We start from the raw sequence: 16786 nt of genomic DNA on the forward strand, positions 1-16786 counted from the left end.
CCCAAACACGCAGCTTATTGCTCCTTAGCACAGATGGGCCATAACGGCAGACTCCCGGCAACAAAAGAGTTAAAATTGTATCACTGAACAGTGGAGAAACATGGCCGTTGAGATAGATCCAGATCTCTGTGGAGAAACATGGATGGTCAGATGGATCCAGATCTCTGTGGAGAAACATGGATGGCCAGATGGATCCAGATCTCTGGAGAAACATGGGTGGTCAGATGGATCCAGATCTCTGTGGAGAAACATGGCCAGTTAGATGGATCCATATCTCTGTGGAGAAACATGGCCGGTCAGATGGATACAGATCTCTGTGTAGAAACATGGCCGGTCAGATGGATCCAGATCTCTGTGGAGAAACATGGCCGTTAAGATGGATCCAGATGTCTGTGGAGAAACATGACCTAAATAGATGGATCCAGATATCTGGGGAGAAACATGGCCGGTCAGATGGATCCAGATGTCTGTGGAGAAACATGGCCGGTCAGATTGATCCAGATCTCTGTGGAGAAACATGACCTAAATAGATGGATCCAGATATCTGGGGAGAAACATGACCTAAATAGATGGATCCAGATATCTGGGGAGAAACATGGCCGGTCAGATGGATCCAGATGTCTGTGGAGAAACATGACCTAAATAGATGGATCCAGATATTTGTGGAGAAACATGGCCGGTCAGATGGATACAGATCTCTGTGGAGGAATATGGCTGGTCAGATGGATCCAGATCTCTGTGAAGAAACATGGCCGGTCAGATGGATCCAGATGTCTGTGGAGAAACATGGCCGGTCAGATGGATACAGATCTCTGTGGAGAAACATGGCCGGTCAGATGGATCCAGATGTCTGTGGAGAAACATGGCTGGTCAGATGGATCCAGATGTCTGCGGAGAAACATGGCCGGTCAGATGGATACAGATCTCTGTGGAGAAACATGGCCGGTCAGATGGATCCAGATGTCTGTGGAGAAACATGGCTGGTCAGATGGATCCAGATGTCTGTGGAGAAACATGACCTAAATAGATGGCTCCAGATCTCTGTGGTGCCATTTTGATTCGGTCAGAACTTGGCACAAGCAGCAGGAATTTATGCCTGTTTCCTGTCTGGTGTGAACAGTTCAGGCTGGTGGAGCAGGTCTAATAGTGGGGGGGGATGTTTTCTTGGTGCACCCTGTCTCCTCTTATACCTGTGGATGGACATTCGAGCAGTAGGGATAATCTAAGCATTGCGATGACCTAGTTCATTCCTTCATGGCAGCTGTTCCCCCTATGGTAGAAGGACACTGTCAGCAGGACAATGCACCATCCACAAGAGTTGTATAGTCATAGATTGCTACCAGAAACATTACAGTGAGTTTTCTTTCCTCGGCCTTTACAATCTTCACATCTTAACCCTATAATTATCTCTGAGATGAGACTGTTCTGAACATGTCCGGATTTCCGTCTAATATGCGATAACTGTGAACAGCGATCCTGTCCGCAGGGATATACCGATATTCCTGCACCTAGTAATGTCTATGACCTGGCAAGCCGCTGCGGCTCTAAAGGCAAAGTAGATCCAATCGACCACTAAATGGGCTGTAATGAAGTGGCCATTCACCTTCACTTCTAGGTTCACAGAAAACGTTCAGCACCTGCTTTACTAACCAGTCACTTATATAAAGTTGTGATATGAGAACAGATCCCTTGAAGGCCTTCTGACTTGCATGGCTGCTGGGTGAATTCCCTGCCAATTCATCATAGTTTATATTACTCATCCTTTTTTTTATGTTTTTATGTGTAAGTTGATGAACCAGTTCCCTTCATTAGCTGCATCTGTTTTTTTTGTTGTGTTGTGCCTCATGGTGTTAGAATGTCGCTCGGCTCTTCGCCTTGAGCCCTCTATGTAAATTAACTGAAGAATGACCAAGAATTCTCAGGAAATCAGCCATGTTCTGTACTCGCTGTACTGAAATTCTATATATCCTCATTAATCTCATTATACCAATTACTCAGGACGGGATGATCTGTGCCTCAATGAGCGGCCTCCTCCTGCTGCGCCTTTGTACCGTTCCAGCTTTGGGAATTTTTTAGCAGGAGGGGGGGGGGGGGGGGGTCTGGCCTGTTGTCTGGAAGATCAGTGATAATGGGACAACTTAAAGGAGTTGTCCTGAATCGGGGAAAAAATAGCTTCTTTTTCCTAGAAACGGCGCCACACCTGCTCTTGGGTTGTGTCTGGTATTGCAGATTGTAATTTTTAACAGCATCCAAAAACTGTGCTGTACAGCAACAACAACAAAAATATTTGTGGTGGGAAAAGCAATTCTGCATCTTGTTTTTGGTGGGGTTACATTTTACACCAGTTAATATGCAATAAAACATTTCATTCTGACACCGACTTTCTGTAAGTCCATTTTTTTATGCAGTGATTGGGATGCGAGATGAGCAAAAATACACCATTACACCATTTTCTATGCAGGATCGGTAAAAAAAAAAGTGTGATTTAGAATTTTTTTTATATTTAATTTAGGGGGGGAGGGGGGTGATTTGCAGAAGCATAGTAATAAATACTTTTCCATCTCCATGTACCTGCATAGTATTGCCCTAACCATAGCTGACAGCCTCCAGCTGCAACGGCATGGCCCTGCTGATGAAGGTGATGAGGTCCATGGGGGAGAACAACAGTTATTTTAGATAAAGTAGCACAAAGTTCAGTTCGACACACTAGATGTCTTGCTGGTGGTGCACATAGATAGGAACCAGTCCCCCGTAACATATGAAATCAATTTCTCTGCACTCACCAATATGCTGAATTTGTTATATTTATTACATCTTCAAAAATGAAAACAAATAGGTACAGGACGCGTTTCGGCGTATTGCCTTTATCAACTGTCTTAACAAATTGTATGCATTCAATAATCATAATACATAACAGCCTGTTCCAATTGTAATCGGGCTACAATATTTATTATCCATCATAACCAAATAAGCCACATTGTATTCTTTAAACCATGCCATATCAGAATCCCCATGTGAGAAATCCGTAGGACCAGGAACTCTCCATCCCCCGGATCTCCAATTGCGGTTAATGATTCTAATGAAAGAAAAAGAAAGGTAAGTAAGGTGAGGTGAGCACACGCAATATCTGGTATTCCCTATTCATCCCTCTCGGCTCCAACGTTTGTAACATGTGAATCCAGAAGGCCTCCCTTCTTAATAGCAACCTGTTAAGGATCTGGAATCGTAATTGTGAGATTGTGTGTTTTTTCTCTTTAAAATGAAAGGGCACTGAAAGTAAAGTATTGCCACAGCGTATAGTAGATTTAGATAGTAGATCTAAATTAAAACATTTATACTCCTTTACTGAAATGTATGTAGTACACGTCTGATTTTTATGCTTTGTGGGACAAACACTATGGGGGACATTTATTAAGTCCGGGTTTTCTGCGCCGGACTTAAAAATGCCCCCGCAGCTCCGGCGCTACGGAGATTTATGTAGAGGCGGACTGCTTCTACATAAATCCCGTGCACACCGGTGCGCACAGCCGAAAACCTGGACTGGACTAGGTTTTCGGCGTAACTTTAACAGAAAAAGATAATGAATCGCACGGACCATGAGTCCGCGCCTCCGTTCCGTCCCCTCCACACCAACTCCCCCCCCCCCCCCTACCCCCGGCGTACAGTGCCGTTTTGCGAATATTTTATTTGCAAAATGGCCGTTTTGCGAATAAAATATTTGCAAAACGCCACTTTCCGCCAAAAATCAAAGATACGCCAAATTATACATGTCCCCCTATAACTTTCTGATCCCTGACTGCTCGGTCACATGGCTGTAGCTGTGTTTAATAGCAAAGATTAACATTGCTGCCTTTTAAATCCTGTAAGTTGTGAGGTGCGGCCTCCATGGATCGGACTTGTTCTTCCAGCTTATTCCACACACATGCTCAATCCTATTTAGGATTTGGGGAATTTGCAGGCCAAGTCACAACCTTTATCTGTTATTTTCCTGCAGTGTGGCCGTGGCATTATCCTGGGGGTGGGGGGTAACATCCACATGATACCAGGACCCATGGTGTCCCAGCAGAACATTGCCCCCGTCAGCTTCTCTTCTTCCCATAGTGCATCCTGGTGCAATCTCGATAAAACATGACTCCTCACATTGGTTATGACCAATGCAATACAAAGCGGTATTTCTTTGAGAGGGAGAATCGTCAAGTCAGAAGAGAAAATAACTGTGCAAGGACTCTTCTGCCAACACTTACTCTTTGTGGGCTTCCGGAATGAGGTTAGGGTCCTATCAAAAGCAGTTTTTAAGGATAACCGATCACAAATGATATTGTTTATCGTCAATCTGAAACCGTTAACCATATTACACAGAACGATTGTCGTTAGTTACTACGATCGCTTACTCCATCTGATCCCGGCAGAAGAAGGAACAATGTGGAATTACACCGGACGATTAGTGAACGAATGTGGAATTGCAGCGAACGAATAACAATTATTTAGGGTCACTTCTCCCCCCATAAATCACTCTTGTGACCGCAAGCATTGTTTTGCTTGCGGTCACAAGAGCAGGCTCGTACAGGCCCCCGGCTGATGCGCGGCTGCCAGGGGGTGTCCCGTCCCACCCCCGGCAGTGCCGCGCATCAGTGAACTCCCTGTGCCGCCTGGGGCCCTGACTTCCGGGACAGGAAGCGCACGTCAGAGACTCTTCCTCTGCCGGGAGTTCACTGATCGGGGATAGGACGGGACACCCCCGGCAGCCGCGCATGAGCCGGGGGCCCGAATGAGCCTGAAGGAGAGGATCACCGAGGGAGCGAGTTTTTAGGTGAGTTCGTGTGTTTTTTTTGTTTTTTTTATTCTGCTTAGTATAGAGGAAAGAGGGGGCATCTATAGGGGGAGGGGGAAGGGGGCCATCTATAAGGGGGGGCATCTATAAGGGAGTGGAAAGGGGGCATCTATAATGGGGAGGAGAGAGGGGCCGTCTATAAGGGGAGGGGGCATCTATAAGGGATGGGGGAAGAGGGGGCCATCTATAATGGGGGGAGAGAGGGGGCCATTTATAAGGGGGGGGGCAATATGCAGTGGGGGCCATCTTTAAGGGGCAAGAGGGGGGGCCATCTTTAAGGGGGGAGAAGAGGGGGCCATCCAGAAGGGGTGGGGGAGGGAGGGGGCCATCTATAAGGGGGGGCAACATGCAGTGGGGGCCATCTATATATACTATAAGGGGGGTCACATAGTGTCACTAAATGAGGGTGTAAAGGGGCCAATACAGATGTGCAGTGTGTAAAGAGATGAGGATGGTGCCAGTGTGAGGAGCCTAATATGTCTGTCTGGCAGATTCTGTGGATTTGTGGCTCAGAGAAGTTCTCATAATGGCCCAGGGCAGATGGAGAAGAAGAAAATGAAAAGGGAAGAACTCCGATCAGAAAAGACATCCCCTGTGAGTCACCTGATATAACTGCACTGTAATTTATATGGTGTATACAACCTGTGTGGAGCTGTGTCCACCTCTATATGACTGTATGAGGTGATGGTGATCTGTGTACAGTGGATCTTATTCAGTAGCAGCGGTAGTGTTAGTCGGTATGTGGCGGTGTTAGTCAGTATGTGGTAATATTTGTTACGTGTTATCCGGTACTGTGTTTTATTGGTGCAGAAGGAGTGGGCAGGACCGGGCTACAAGCAGTAAGCTGCAGCATAAGATGGACAGGCCAGGGACCATGCTGCAAGCAGTGAGTATAGGTAGAGGGCCGCATAGGGCTGTCCAGTCACAAAACCATCTGTGAACAATATAGATACTTTGCCCAAGGCCTTACTACCCTCGGCGGCCTCGGACTACTCCACCCTTAGGGGCATCACATTAGTGTGTGGTTGAGGTAAGAGGATTGGTATTATAATTAAGAGGATCAATAAAAGTGAACTGTGTCCTGTCCCATTGAGGAATGCTGCTCCTCCCTGGCAGTACCCGGCACTCCTAAAACCCAACGGGGAGATCTTTAATTATATAATGCAGATCAATAATGGATTATATAAGAAATGATCTAACAAAGTGCTGGCACAACTTGCATAAATGTAGACTAAAACTGTAATGGACAAGCATAGCGATCAGAGAACCATGGGATCCAAACCTGAATCTAATAAATCCGCAATCGATTAATTTAGCCTGATAAATGTCACTTTCCAAGTGTTCCGATTTCCCTGGAGAAGTCTGGATGGATGTCTGGACTGTGTCATATCAGACTTTTCTGGAATATTCAAAACAGGAGTCCGTGGAGCCTCGGTTGCGAGTCTCAAAACACAGGATAGCCAGATATCTCTAGCCTGTTGCCACGGGGTGCCTCCATGATAGGGAGAGCACCACACCACCCTGATAAATAGCCCTTTAAGTCCCACTCGGTTTCGAGTATTGGAACATAAATAGGGAAACATCAGGGTGGCCCCTTTTTGTCAATGTCTAACTCAAGGTGCGAGTATTGCGATCATGACAAGGGCTTGCTAAGGCAGGCTTCCATCCACAGACAGCCGTTTCAGGGTTTTTGCCCCTCGTCAGTGTGGAGTAGGATTCCGGCTAGTTGGGGCAATGGCAAATCGACCAACAAAACACAGTTATCACTGAACTCAAGGAGAACAATGAAAAAAATTCCAATGAAGTACTCAATCAAGAGTCTCCACTGATGCTCCCCAAAAATTTTTTAAATATGCAAAACAGGAGTCCGTGGAGCCTCGGTTGCGAGTATCAAAACACGTGTTTTGAGACTCGCAACTGAGGCTCCACGGACTCCTGTTTTGCAAATTTAAATTTTTGGGGGGCATCAGTGGAGACTCTTATAAAAATAAAAAACAGGCATGCCATCACACCTGTGTACCCCCAGGCACTGGCGTCATGAGTTACCATCTCAAGGTCCAGCTGTGCCTTGGCCAACCAGCACCGGAGTGGAGTCCCACCTGACCATCTAGTGACCTGCCGCTCCTCTGACACAACATCTCTGGGGGTTCACCACACAAGCACTCTGTACTTGACTCCTGGGTTCGCATATCACTATTCCCAGTCTTTTAGCGTCAGGTATGACAAAGGCAGTCTGACAAGACACGGATGGTGAGTCTTAAACTAACCCCGCCCACTGTCCCTGCCTACTTGCCACAAGACAGTCCCAAGCGACTGCGGACAACCACGGAGTCGTTCACTACTCGCGCTATGTGGAACACAAAGCACGGACAGACAAACACAACAAGAGGTGTCAGACAAACGGGGTCAGCAGCAACGGGGTCAGCAGGGGCGGCGCAGTACAAAAGCAGTAAGCAGGAGAATAGTCGAGGTCAGGCGCAGAAGGTAAGGAACACAGAGAACAGAGTAAATGAATAGGGAGCTGAGCAGACGAGTAAACTCTAATAGTCAGCAGGGAACAGAGGAGCCTGCTGCTATTTACCCAGGATCAGAGACTAGGTCCAGCAGATGATTGGACCAGCCCCGATCCCAGCACTAAGCTGATTGCAGCCGATACAGCCAGTGTCAGACTGGGCCACTGGAGGATCCTCCGGTAGGCCCCACTCCCACTCCCACTGCCTGTCCAGCAGCTGGAGCCTCCAGACAGCCATAGGATGATGCTGCCTGTCCTCAGTGGGCCCCAGCTGCAGCAGGATAAATACATGGTTTTGCCAGGTCTGCCCGACTCTGAGGAGACAGCCCCGGCAAAACCATGTCCTGGGTAGTCCCGGGAAGCTCCGCCCCTGCCGCGGAAGCCCCGCCCCCTCCGGCATTTGTTCTCAGGCCCCGTTCCCACTGAGCAAAACTAGCGGAATTCCGTGGCGGAATGCTGTTAGCCTCCCGCTCATAATGGGAGTCTATGGGAGGCGCGCGCTCATGCTCTATCCGCGCTGAAGAATGAACATGTTCATTCTTCAGCGCGGACAGGGCAGGAGCGTGCGCCTCCCATAGACTCCCATTATGAGCGGGAGGCTAACAGCATTCCGCCGCGGAATTCCGCTAGTTTTGCTCAGTGGGAACGGGCCTCACTCAAGCAGAGCGGGGAGAGGATTCGCTGGGGCACAAGAGGAACCTTACAGGTGAGCAGGGCTGGACTGGGACTTAAAATCAGCCCTGGCAATCAGACCCCAGCAGCCCACATACCATATCATGGATATCCGTGTAAAATACGCGCTATAGCAAATTCTGCTTCATTTAGCCATGTCCCCACTACTCCCTTAAACATGTGAACCCAGCACCAGCACCTAAAAATAATGCTATAACATAATCTGCTGTGGATTTGATGTGGCATATATATGCATTTATTTTAACTGATTAAATCAGAAGCATCAAAACCGCAATGGATTAGGTATGAACGTGCCCTTAAAGGGAACCTGTGAGGTCTATACCAGGTGCACAGCTGTAGATCCCAGCGTACAGGTCAGGGACCGGACCTTTAGTCCATTGTAAACTATTATAATCATTCTTTTAATTACCAGCTGAAGTGTCAGAGAGGCGGAGCTCAGTCACAGCAGCACCCTCTGCCCCCGCACCTTCCTGCTCTGACTGATGGACGTATAGGTTAGTGCTGCTGCTGCGGCTGCCGTTGTAAAACTTTAGTTGGTAATGAAAAGGACAATTATAAAAGTTTACACTGGACTAAAGGTCCTGTCACTCCTGTCTGCTGAGATCTACAGCCCTAGACCAGGTATGGACCTCACAGATTCCCTTTAAAGGAGAAAAATATAGCCACTTTCTTCCAGAAACAGTGCCACACTCTTCTTCAGTTTGTGTGAGGTATTGCAGCTCAATTCCATTGAAGTGAATGGAGTGAAGTTGTAATACCTTTACATAACCTGAAGCCAGGGATGGTGCTGTTTTTGGACAAAAGTTACTATATTTTTTAAATCCCTTTTATCCTGACTATGTCTGCACTCCATATAATGGCGGTATAAGCAGTAAGGTTTTAATTATTAAAATGTGTCTGCTGGTTGTGATCTCATGTGTAATCAAAGCTACAAAATAAGCTGCTAGATAGATATTTCCTACTGGATATCTATCTTCTATCTATCTATCTATCTATCTATCTATCTATCTATCTAGAATTTTCTGTGCATGATAATACTGTCATAGTTAATAACACCAGTAAGCAAATATTATCCCCATACTGTACACATTACTGCCATACTGTTACTAAGCAAACCCACCAATATTGCCAATACTACCAGTATATAAGTAACAAATAATATCACCCCACCATGAGCACGGCCATTATCACCACATAATGAATAATACAGTTACACTGTGACTGAATACAATCCACTATATACAACACTAATATTACCAATAATACGAGTAATACCATCACACCATGCCCACTACTCCCACCATACAGTGACTGGATAATACCACTATACCATCACACCATGCCCACTACCCTTACCATACAGTGACTGGATAATACCACTATACCATCACACCATGCCCACTACCCTCAGCATACAGTGACTGGATAATACCACTATACTGGCACCAAATAACAGCCACTATATAAAGACCAATATTCACCCAGAACAGTGACCATAGAACACAGGTGTCACACTCCAGCTGTTACAGAACTACAAATCCCATCATGCCTGGTCAGCTAAAGCATGACGGGAATTGTAGTTTTGTAACACCTGGAGGGCCGGAGTGTGACACCCCTGATACAGAAGTAGATCCCAGCTGTATAATGGTCCTGCAGACCTTAAAAGTGATGATTACAATTACATTCCGGACTCACAGTAGGCGTCTTCTCTGCATGAAGAGACGTCCACTTTTCCTTTTCTTCTCCATCTGGCTCCGGCCATCATGAAGGCTTCTCTGGCCATGACTCCTCTCCACGGGATCTGTCAGACAGACATTTTAGGCTTCATGCTCCAGCAACATCCTCATCTATACATCCCCCCATATAGAATAGCCCCCCCCCTCCACTGCACATCCTTCCATATAGAATAGCCCCTCCTTGCATCCCCCATATAGAATAGCCCCCTGTGCATCCCCCCATATAGAATACCCCTCCTTGCACCTCCCCTATAGAATACCCCCTCCTTGCATCTCCCCTATAGAATACCCCCTCCTTGCATCCCCCCTATAGAATACCCTCTCCTTGCATCCCCCCTATAGAATACCCCTCCTTGCATCCCCCCTATAGAATACCCCTCCTTGCATCTCCCCTATAGAATACCCTCTCCTTGCATCCCCCCTATAGAATACCCCTCCTTGCATCCCCCCCCTATAGAATACCCCCTCCTTGCATCCCCCCTATAGAATACCCCTCCTTGCATCCCCCCTATAGAATACATCCTCCTTGCACCTCCCCTATAGAATACCCCCTCCTTGCATCCCCCCATATAGAATACCCCCCCTGCATCCCACCCATATAGAATACCCCCTCCTTGCATCCCCCCATATAGAATACCCCCTCCTTGCATCCCCCCATATAGAATACCCCCTCCTTGCATCCCCTCATATAGAATACCCCCCCTGCATCCCACCCATATAGAATACCCCCTCCTTGCATCCCCCCATATAGAATACCCCACCTGCATCCCCCAATATAGAATACCCCCTCCTTGCATCCCCCCTATAGAATACATCCTCCTTGCATCCCCCTATAGAATACCCCCTCCTTGCATCCCCCCATATAGAATACCCCCTCCTTGCATCCCCTCATATAGAATACCCCCCCTGCATCCCACCCATGTAGAATACCCCCTTCTCCTTGCATCCCACCCATATAGAATACCCCCGCCCCCCATCTTCCCATATAGAATACCCCCCCCCCCCCCATGGCCACTAGTGAAAGAGGTAAAAAAAAAAAACACACATTCTCACCTTTCACCTCGCTCCCCAGCAGCTTCTTCTTCCCGGATGTTCGGTCCACAGCTCTTCTCCCCGGTGCAGAGCAGAGGCAGCTCCTCTCCTGTTTCTGCTCCCAGGTCCTCAGCGGCGCGTCAGGGAAGTGACGTCAGCCGCTGGGGACCTGGCAGAGGTGCCTGCAGACGTGCCTGCGCGCGGCACGTCTGCGGCCCCGGGCCGGCCCTGACACCTTCCAGATGCCGGAGGGGGCTGAAGACCAGCCCCCCTGCTCTCCGGCCCAGCCCGCTCCTTACTAGCAGTGCCGGGGGCCAATGGAGCGCAGCCGCTACAAGCTGTGAGCGTTCATCTTGAACGCTCTCAGTTAAAGGGCCAGGGCACCGGCCCCCTGCACAGGCTGAATGAATAGCGCAGCGGCCGGCTGCGCTATTCTTGCAGCCACTGCTGAGGGCCGGTGCACATGGGGGCAAGGAGCGGCGGCCCCCGGATTGGTAATACTGGAAGCCCAGCGGGCATTTGCCCGCTTTGCCAGATTACCAATCCGGGCCTGCAGGTGAGGTAAGTATATCTGTTTGTTGTTTTAAATACAGATGGAGTGACTGGAGAATGATGAGGGAGGTACTGGTATGCTGATGAGGGGCAAAAGGATGAGGGGGTACTACTATGATGATGGAAGGGCAGGAGGTTGAGTGGGTACTACTATGATGATGGAGGTGCAGGAGGATGAAGGGGGTAGTAGTATGATGGGGTAGGAGGATGATGAATGGGTAGTAATATGGAGGAGCAGGAGGATGAGAGGGGTACTACTATGATGATGGAAGGGCAGGAGGATGAGGGGGGTACTATGATGATGGAAGGGCAGGAGGATGAGGGGGTACTACTATGATGATGGAAGGGCAGGAGGATGAAGGGGGTAGTGGTATAATGGGGTAGGAGAATGATGGAGGGGTAGTAATATGATGGTGGGGCAGGAGGATGAAGGGGGTAGTAGTATGATGATAAAGGGCATAGTATGATGATGGAGGGGCAGAAAGATGAATGGGTAGTAGTATGATCTTGGAGGTGCAGGAGGATGATGAAGGAGGTAGTAGTATGATGGAGGAGCAGGAGGATGAGAGGGGTAGTAGTATGATGAAGGAGGTAGTAGTATGATGATGGAGGAGCAGGTGGATGAGAGGGGTAGTAGTATGATGATGGAGGAGTAGGTGGATGAGAGGGGTAGTAGTATAATGATGGAGGAGCAGGAGGATGAAGGGGGAAGTAGTATGATGATGGAGGAGCAGGCGGATGAGAGGGGTAGTACTATGATCGTGGAGGAGCAGGAGGATGAAGGGGTAGTAGTATGATGATGGAGGTGCAGGAGGATGAAGGAGGTAGTAGTATGATGATGGATGATATGGTCAGTAACAGTGTGATGGTATGTTTAGAGGTACAGTAAGGTGATAATATATATCTTAGTGCTGTTCTGGGGTCACTTCCACACCCTGAGCCCCCACATAACTCTTTATTCTGATCTCCCACAAAGCCTCCAGTACACAATACACCAAGAATCTTCCAGGTACAACAGCTGCAAGCACTACAACTCCCAGCATTTACTAATAGTCTGCATCCCTCAGGATATGCTGGGAGTTGTAGTACATATGAGCTGCCACTGTAGAAAGATATAGTGCTGGACCTTTAGGGCTGATGGTTGTAACAGATTACGGACACCAGAAGCTTCTGCACAACAATCAATTATTAAAGGTTTGTTCTGTCTGAAGCTACAACTCCCAACATACCCTTCATTAAAGCTTCATAATTGTAGGGTATTCTGAGAGTTATAGTTCAACTGAAAACATGTCATTCACAAGGGAGTTATCACAGATCCAGATGAATCCAGGATAGGGCCGGGTCAGTATATCGCTTTTTACCGTTTCTTTTTTGGTGGGCCCCAGGTACCCCAGTCTGACACTGGATACAGCAGTGCAGTAACCCCAACATACATGACCAGTAGGCTCCATTCTGTGTTGAACCATATATTTCACTATGCTGTTCTACACAGTGTAACATAGAAATGTGGATGTATATGCCCTATAGATACATTTAGTATATAAGCCAGGAGCTTATCTGCCTCATATGCCAAGCCCAGTTTACAATCGGTATGAGCCTGAGATTACTGTCAGGATCCCATGACATTTAGTTAATTTGTACGGCTTTAGTTACTAGCAACCCGGCTGTCAGTCAGGGGAGGATTTATTGGTGGCTTTAGTTTCTACACAATGTATATATATATATATATACACTCACCAGCCACTTTATTAGGTACACCATGCTAGTAACGGGTTGGACCCCCTTTTGCCTTCAGAACTGCCTCAATTCCTGGTGGCATAGATACAACAAGGTGCTGGAAGCTTCCTCAGAGATTTTGGTCCATATTGACATGATGGCATCACACAGTTGCCACAGATTTGTCGGCTGCACATCCATGATGCGAATCTCCCGTTCCACCACATCCCAAAGATGCTCTATTGGATTGAGATCTGGTGACTGTGGAGGCCATTGGAGTACAGTGAACTCATTGTCATGTTCAAGAAACCAGTCTGAGATGATTCTAGCTTTATGACATGGCGCATTATCCTGCTGAAAGTAGCCATCAGATGTTGGGTACATTGTGGTCATAAAGGGATGGACATGGTCAGCAACAATACTCAGGTAGGCTGTGGCGTTGCAACGATGCTCAATTGGTACCAAGGGGCCCAAAGAGTGCCAAGAAAATATTCCCCACACCATGACACCACCACCACCACCAGCCTGAACAGTTGATACAAGGCAGGATGGATCCATGCTTTCATGTTGTTGACGCCAAATTCTGACCCTACCATCCGAATGTCGCAGCAGAAATCGAGACTCATCAGACCAGGCAACTTTTTTCCAATCTTCTACTGTCCAATTTCGATGAGCTTGTGCAAATTGTAGCCTCAGTTTCCTGTTCTTAGCTGAAAGGAGTGGCACCCGGTGTGGTCTTCTGCTGCTGTAGCCCATCTGCCTCAAAGTTGGAGGTACTGTGCGTTCAGAGATGCTCTTCTGCCTACCTTGGTTGTAACGGTTGGCTATTTGAGTCACTATTGCCTTTCTATCAGCTCGAACCAGTCTGCCCATTCTCCTCTGACCTCTGGCATCAACAAGGCATTTCTGCCCAAAGAACTGCCGCTCACTGGATGGTTTTTCTTTTTCGGACCATTCTCTGTAAACCCTAGAGATGGTTGTGCGTGAAAATCCCAGTAGATCAGCAGTTTCTGAAATACTCAGACCAGCCCTTCTGGCACCAACAACCATGCCACGTTCAAAGGCCCTCAAATCACCTTTCTTCCCCATACTGATGCTCGGTTTGAACTGCAGGAGATTGTCTTGACCATGTCTACATGCCTAAATGCACTGAGTTGCCGCCATGTGATTGGCTGATTAGAAATTAAGTGGTAACGTGCAGTTGGACAGGTGTACCTAATAAAGTGGCCGGTGAGTGTATATATATCATTGCATACTTTATTTATTTGGACACTTTGGAGGGGGGAGGGGGAATTATTATTGTGCACCCCTGGCGTACGCCACGAAAAAGGGACAGATTCACCTTTTTTCCCTGGCATACACCTGCCGTATCCCCTGATCGCCTAAGGGGGGCGTGACAAGGCGGGGAGGAGGCATGGAACCAGGCATAAACCAGGCAAAAGTCTACACCTGTTTCACAGCAGGTGTAGGTTTTTGCACACTGTCTGCGCCGGGTGCAGAGTTGGCCGGCTATACTAAGAGGTGTCAGTCCTGCCAGGAAAAAGGAGGTGGGGATTTATTTAAGAAGGATGTACCGGTACGCCAGTCTTGATAAACATCCCCCTTTATGCACTATTTATCTTGATACATCATATACTATTCATCTAGATACTTTATGCACTATTTACCTGGACACTTTGCAATACTTATCTGAATACTTTATGTACTATTTATCTGGACACTAGACACTATTTATCTAGATACTTTATGTACTATTTATCTGGATTCATTATGTACTAATAATCTGGATACTTTTTGCACTATTTATCTGGACACTTTGCAATACTTATCTGAATACTTTATGTACTATTTATCTGGACACTAGACACTATTTATCTAGATACTTTATGTACTATTTATCTGGATTCATTATGTACTAATAATCTGGATACTTTTTGCACTATTTATCTGGATAATTTACACATTATTTATCTGGACACCATGCACTATTTATCTGGATAATTTACACAGTATTTATCTGGACAATTTACACACTATTTATCTGGACACTGCAATATTTACCTAACGCTATGCAATATTTATCTTGACACTTTATGCACTATTTTTCTCGATACTTTTGGCACTATTTTTCTCGATACTTCTGGCACTATTTATCTGGATACTATGAACTATTTATCTGGATACTTTATGCACTCTTTATCTGGATTATCAAACATGGTGTAAAGTGAAACTGGCTCAGTTGCCCCTAGCAACCAATCAGATCCCACCTTTCATTTTCCAAAGAGTCTGTAAGGAATGAAAGGTGGAATCTGATTGGTTGCTAGGGGCAACTGAGCCAGTTTCACTTTACACCATGTTTGATAAATCTCCCCCTTTATGTACTATTTATCTGGCTATACTTATCTGGAATCTGTGTGTAATATGTATTTGTAACTGTAATATTGCTGTATATTGCCTTTTTTTATAGCTGTATATCTAAGACTTGTTTGTTGATACTATTCACATTTATGTGGGATATTGATGAACCAATGGGTAGTTCATGGATAATATTGGGAACACACAAGACACCAGTAGATATAAAATAAATCCAGTAGATATCAGGTATTATTATTAGCTTATAGGCCTCATATTCTATACCAGTAGTCAGCAAACTTTAGCCACTACATATAGCTACTGCAGAACTACATCTCCCAGCATTCCCTATAGCATAACATAGAACAACACAAACACAACCAGTTCCCTGTGTCTTTATTTTCCCTACATTTCAGCTGTTTATATACAATGAAAAGTTTCTACAAGTCTCCACCTGTGACCAGGACATGACCTCAACCTGTTTGCCCTGATCTGCTCCGAGCCCCATAGGAATTATAGGTGTACTCACCCTGCAGAAGTGTGTATTTTATATAGTGATCTGTCACTGTCAGATCTACAACTCACAACCCTGACCTGCCCATAAATCTGCTCGCTTTATAGCCGTCACATCAGCCAGGTGTATTGTACGGTGGGAATTTCAAGGTGAATCACAGTATTATTGTACTGATAAGACAGATAGTAAACCGCGGCCCATAAGTATTCAGCCTGTAATACAGGACTCCATTGTAAAGTTTTATACTTAAAGGGGAACTGCACATTGAAAAGGCAGTCAGAACTGCAGGCAGCATGTTATAGAGTAGGAGGAGATGAGCAGATATATATCTATAGGTTTTATAAAAAAAAGATTCTGTATAACTTGTAATTTAATAAAATAAATCCTTGCTCATTTTATCGTTATGAGTCCAGTGGGCGGTCCTAATTAGTGACTGACAGCTATCTGTGTATGTAACTCAAAGGGAAGACTGGACATCTCTGAAAAGAACCGCCTACTGGACTCCTATAACTGGAATGAGCAGAGAGCATAAAATAAATAACATTATAAAAGTATATATCTATTTTTCGTCTCCTCCTGCTTCCCTTTAATTGGGTTTCATAGGATTAGATGTCTGATATTATCCAATAACAGTGCCCTCCCTGTCCACGGGTTGTGTGTGGTAGTGCAACCACTTTCAGTGCTGAGGTGCAATACCAGATACAGCCCAGAGGGGCGCTGTTTTGGTGGAAAACAAAGTCAGCACTCTTATCTCTATCTTTATTGTCAAAGGGAGGGTCTGGATTTGTAAAAGGTAGCTGCATAGTGACCACCATGACCCATGAAGGATCAAGGTGAATGCCCTTAAA

Source organism: Dendropsophus ebraccatus, chromosome 2, assembly GCF_027789765.1.
Source record: "Dendropsophus ebraccatus isolate aDenEbr1 chromosome 2, aDenEbr1.pat, whole genome shotgun sequence".
In the NCBI taxonomy this organism is placed as follows: Eukaryota; Metazoa; Chordata; class Amphibia; order Anura; family Hylidae; genus Dendropsophus; species Dendropsophus ebraccatus.